The following is a 6343-nucleotide window of genomic DNA, read 5'->3' on the forward strand; positions in this document are numbered from 1 at the left end:
CATGGTATTCTGACAATAGGAATGCTATTTTCAATAATTATAAATAAGAATATATTTACTTACATGTTTGCAACTATAATGTATTATACACAATTCATATTTATCTTATAGAAGCAATGGAGGCTTGGATTATATAGAAAACTGCATGACTCCTAATTACAAGAGCCACATCTTGTGGCTTTTCCAAAGCCCATAGTCCTAGGTTATTTTAATTTTATATAATCACCACCTTTCTATTTAGGTTTTTTGGTTACACAACTAGACTTTGCGCCTTATGATAAAAATACACATGCATACATACATATACAATTTGAAGAGTCTATATTGTTGTCTACTTGTTCAGAAATCTATAATTATATAGAATTATAAAGTCTATAATAGTATACTTTTCCAAAAAGTGGAAGATTTTTTTAAAAAAAGAAGTGAGATAATAATTTTAGATTCAGTCAGTATTAATGGGATCCTACAGGTTCTCTCTAAATACAAGATCCTATATAACAAGAATAGTTACCATAATCCTATAATGCTTTTATCAGAGGATCCCAGAGCAATTTCCTTATGAGTTACTGCACATATTATTACCCTCATTTTAAAGATGACTCAATTGAAGTAGTAATGTTAATAAGTAATATGAATGAAAGTTATTACATGCAATATAAAATTAATTAGAAACCAATTTAAGAATTCTACTTAGCAATTAACTACATAAGTTTACTTTTTTTCTCTTTGTTATTATCACTCTAGTTCTTGGCTATCCTTCTCTCTAATTTCTAGGAACATAGTAGACTGCATAATCAAATCCTTTTGTTTTAAATATTTATCAGTAAAAACCATTAAGCAACATAAGAGACTTAGAAGCTGTGCTTGTTCCCACTCCACTAAGGGATTGCTCTCAACTCTAGACTGAGCATTTATTCACTGGATTTGGTCCTAAAGAAGTCTGATCACTTAAAAGAAGATCAAAGCTTTTTCCTTGATTTTTTTTTTTCTGTTCAGAACTGCAGGGAATATTACTTAAGTCTTTAAATTTGGCTCATGTCTGAGGCCTCCCTAAAATGGAAATTAGAAAATTATTCACAGCCCTTTTGTAGTAGCAAAGAACTGGAAAATGAGTGGATAGCCATCAGTTGGGGAATGGCTGAATAAGTTATTATATATGAATGTTATGGGATATTATTATTCTCTAAGAAAATAATCAGCAGGATGATTTCAGAAGAGCCTGGAGAGACTTACATGAACTTATGCTAAGTAAAGTGAGTAAAATCAAAAGAACATTGTATACAGCAACAAAATTATGTAATGATTAACACAAAAGTCTCATAGTTGGCATTGACAAAGACTTAAAAATATGAAGCAGTTTATATAACTTAATAGTACTGTTATATTTTCCCTGTAAGGAAAGACTTAAACATCAAAATATGCAACACTATAAAGAACTAGTAATGGACTTTTAATATTTTGCTTTCTGTGCCTACCCTTTTACCCAGAAATACAACCAATAAATGTATACCTCAAGGAGAGCAATGAAAAGGAAAAGGATCCATATGTACATATAAATACTTTTATACAATGTGAAGTATATACTTATATTCATTCATGTGATAGAATACTATCGTAGCATAGAAAATAATGAAGTGGACAGTTTCAGAAAAATCTGGGAAGATTTATAGGAACTAATACAAAGTAAAATGAATATAACCAAGATAATTTACATAACAACAGTAATATTGTAAAGATAATCCATTGTGAAAAAAATTTAGAAACTCTGATCTATATGATGATTCCCCACAATTCCAAAGAACTTTTTTTTTTCAACAACAGAATTCAATAGTCTTTGATAAAGTAAAAAACAAATTATCTAAGAAAAAAATTAATTAAAAACTCAGGAGAAATCAGTGTGAAAGAAATTAGATATAGACTAACACCTTACAACATATTCCACAATACATATCAAATGATTATTTGGTCTTATTATTAAAGATCAAACTATAAACAAAAAATTAGGAAAAGTCCTAAATCATATGCCTATCATAGTTATTGCATAGGAGATGTATTTTTTTTTCTTTTGGAATTTATTTAGTATTTTATTTTTCCCCAGTTACATGTAAAAACAGTTATTAACATTTGTTTTTAAAACTTTGATTTAGTCAAATATTTTCTCCCTCCCAATCTCCATCACTTCCCACTAAGAAAGCAAGCAATTTGACATCAGTAATACATGTGTAGCCATGCAAAACATTTCCATATTAGTCATGGTGTGAAAGAAAACATAAACCAAAGAAGAAAAAAAATACCTCAAGGAAAATAAAATTTTTAAAAATATGCTTCAATCTGTAGTGAGACACTAACAGTTCTTTCTCTGGGGATGAATAGCATTTTGCAGCATAAGTCCTTCAGAATTGTCTTGGATCATTGCATTGCTGAGAATAGCTAAGAAATTCACAGCTGATTATCTTAAAGTATTACTATTACTTTGTACATGGTATAATTCACTTTGCATCAACTCATATAAATCTTTCCATGTTCTTCTGAGAGCATCCTGCTCATCATTTCTTATATCACAATAGTATTCCATCATAATCACTACTATAATTGATGGGTATCTACTCAATTTCCATTTTTTCCCCCCAGAAAAGAGCTGATATAAATATTTTTGTACATATGGGTCATTTTCTTTTTTCTTTTTTTTAATCTCTTTTGAGATTCAAAGCTAGTAGTGATATAGCTAGGTTAAAAGAATATACATGGTTTTTATAGGCCTTTGGGAATAGTTCTAATTCACTCTTCAGAATGATTGAAATCAGTGCATAACTCCACAATAATGCATTAACATCTCAGTTTTCCTACTGTTAGGTGTTTTTCCTTGCTATTAGGACTGGAAAATGGGTTTAAAAAAAAAAAAAGAAAAAGAAAAACCTTGAAGTTCTGACCACTTTTACATTCCATTGTGTCATAAACTCCAGATGCTTTATCTCAGTCCTTGCTAGGATAATCCTCTCTCCTTTTGAGTATTACCCCTCACCTTGCTGTATGTGACCTTCTTATCTTGACCTCTATCCTGTCAGGATTAAGTTATGATCCTTTCTTGGACTGATGACTTCTTCATCCTCCTAGCATCCTCCACCCCCTTCTCTGCCTTTGTTAAATGCTAGTTAGCTAAAACCCTATATAAGTTCTTTGCCTCAATTTATCAGGGCCAAATGTTTTGGGCAAGAGTCCCATGAGGCCAGCTAGCATAAACTCTCCATATTAAAGATTAAAACCCAACTTCTATCTGCTTCAGTTTCTCTGGTATTACACTACATGCCTCTCCCAATCTGTCACTTTTCTTTTAGATATGAGGTAGAATCTCAAAATTGTTTTAATTTGCATTTCTCAATAGTGAGTTAAAGTGTTTTTTCATATGGCTATAGATAGCTTTGATTACTTCATCTAAAATTGTTCATATCTTTTGATTTTTTATCATTTGGGGAATAGGTTTGTTTGTTTTTTATAAACTTGTCTCAGTTCTCTGAATGCTTGAGAAATAAGGACTTTATCAGAGAAATTTGCTTTGAATATTTTTATAGTTACTATTGCTAACTATTTCCTTCCACCCTATTTCCACTGTCCCCCACCAATGCACTCCCCTGCTGTTTATTTATTCTCTCTTCTTTTACCATGTTCCTCCTCAAAAGCTTCTGACAACCCCATCCCCCAATATGTCTTCCCTTTGGTCACAAACCCCTGTATCCTTTTTCCCTCCTACTTTCTTGTAGGGCAAGACAGATTTCTATACCCAATTGAGTATGTAATTCCTTCTTTGAGCCAATTCTGATGAGCGTAAAGTTCACTCACTCCCTATCAAAATCCCTCCCTTTCCCCTCCACTAACTTTTTCTTGCCTCTTTTATGTGAGATAATTTATCCCACTCAATTTCTCCCTTTCCTTTTTTTCTCTTATATCTTAATTTTATTCTTATAGATATTATCGCTTCACATTCAAATCACACTTATGCCCTTTGTCCTTCTAGAATGCTTTCAAGATCTCTCTTAATAATTTGAGAGTTAATTGTATGACATGGGAGATACTGGCACAGGAGCACATTATGGAGTGCTTTCATCTGAGAAAGTGCTGTGCTCTATGAGCAAAGCAGAATTAAATTAGCTCAGAAGAAACAGGAGATGTGCAAAGTTAGAGAAGTTACCCCCAATGTTCATAGGGACTATTTGTGTTTGACCTGTAACAGAGCATTCTGAGCCCATACTGGTTTGATCAGTCACACCATTGGACACAGTGTAACTTGACTCTAAAATGGTGATGTCATGTTGGTCCTCTTCCAATCAACTCCTTCTAACTGTCCTAATAATGAGAAAATGCTTATGAATTATAAGTATCATCTTCCTGTGGAGGAATAAATAGTTTAAGCTTATTAAGTCCTTTGTGATTTCCCTTTCCTGTTTACCTTTTTATGCTTCTTGAGTCTTATATTTGAAAGTCAAATTTTCTATTCAGTTCTAGTGTTTTCATCAAGAATGCTTGAAAGTTCTTTATTTCATTGAATATCCACTTTTAGCCCTGAAAGATTATACTCAGTTTTGCTGGGTAGGTGATTCTTGGTTGTAATCCTAGCTTCTTTTCTCTCCAGAATATCATATTCCAAGCTCTCTGATCCTTTAATGTAGAAGCTGCTAAATCTTGGGTTATCATGACTGTGGCTACCATACTTGAATGGTTTCTTTCTGGCTGCTTGCAATTTTTTTTCTCCTTGACCTGGGAGCTCTGGAGTTACCTAAACTATTCCTGAGAATTTTTATTTGGGGATCTCTTTAAGGACATGATTAGTGAATTCTCTCAATGTCTATTTTACCCTCTGGTTCTAGAATATTAAGGGAGTTTTCCTTGATAATTTTTAAAAATATAATGTGAAGGCTCTTTTTTGGAGCATGAATTTCAGGTAAGCCAATGATTTTTAAATAATCTCTCCTACATCTATTTTCCAGGTCAGTTGTTTTTCCAGTAAAATATTTCACAAAAAGATATTGTCTTCTATTTTTTCATTTTCTTGGTTTTGCTAATTGTTTCTTGATTTCCCATAAAGTTATTTGCTTCCATTTCCTCAATTGTAATTTTTAAGAAGTTATTTTCTTCAAAAAACTTTTATACTTCTTTTTCCATTTGATCAGTTCTTCTTTTTTAAGACATTCTTCTCCTCATTCGCTTCTTGTACCTCTTTTACCATCTGACCTAGTCTTTTTTTAAGGTGTTATTTTCTTCAGCATTTTTTCCATCTTTTTTACTACTAAGATATTGACTTTTTTTCATGATTTTCTTGCATCACTCTCATTTCTCTTCCCAATTTTTCTTCTATCTCTGATTTTCAAAAAAAAATTGAACTTTTCTGTGGCCTAAGACCAATTCACATTTTTCTTAGAAGCTTTAAATGCAGAATCTTTGCCTTCATTATTTTCTTTTCAAATGTGTTTTGATTTTCCTTGTCTCCATAGTAAGTTTCTATGGTCAGAACATTTTTCTGTTGTTTACTCTTTTTCACAAATGAGGAAACTGAGCAAAGAGGGTTAAGTGACTTGCCCAGGGTCACACAACTGCTGTCTGAGGCCACATTTGAACTGAGGTCTTCCTGCTTCCAGGATCAGCACTGTATCCACTGCACTACCAAGATGCCTTTCACTGTACCATGAAAATATTAAAATACACCCAGTTAGGCTGTTTGGTAGATAGAGTGCCACGTCTGGAGTTAGGAAGATTCGTATTCCTGGGTTCAAATAAGGCCTCAGACCCTTGCTAGTTGCATGACCCTGAGCAAGTCGCTTAACCATTTGCTTCAGTTTTCTCATCTATAAAATGAGTTGGAGAAAACAATTGCAAACTACTCCAATATTTCTGCTGAGAAAACCCTAAATGGGGTTATGAAGAGTTGGTCATAATTGAAAAAAATGAGAAAAATGTGTAATTTAATATTAGCAGATATTTTGGACATTATAAATAACTAGCTAGTTGAGCAAATTCTCCTTTTGCTGAATAAAATTTAAGTGAAAGATTCCCAGTATGATTGTTAAATTCTGTGAATATACTATCATATGTTTAAAGATAAGCTTTCTAGAAATAAATTTCACTGTTATCTTTTTTTCCCTATTCCTTGTAACAAGAAAAACAAAGAAAAAAGAATACATTTCAAAAACTAACAAATATCTGACTTTATGTATAGTGTGGAACATTATAAGCCCCCATTTCTGCAGAGAGGGAGAGAAAAGGGCACATATTCTAATTTTCAGATAAGAGAACACAATGGTCTGTAAACTACTGACCAATGAACTTAATTTCAATTACTAAAAAATTCTAA

The sequence above is a fragment of the Sminthopsis crassicaudata genome, chromosome 5, assembly GCF_048593235.1.
Source record: "Sminthopsis crassicaudata isolate SCR6 chromosome 5, ASM4859323v1, whole genome shotgun sequence".
In the NCBI taxonomy this organism is placed as follows: domain Eukaryota; kingdom Metazoa; phylum Chordata; class Mammalia; order Dasyuromorphia; family Dasyuridae; genus Sminthopsis; species Sminthopsis crassicaudata.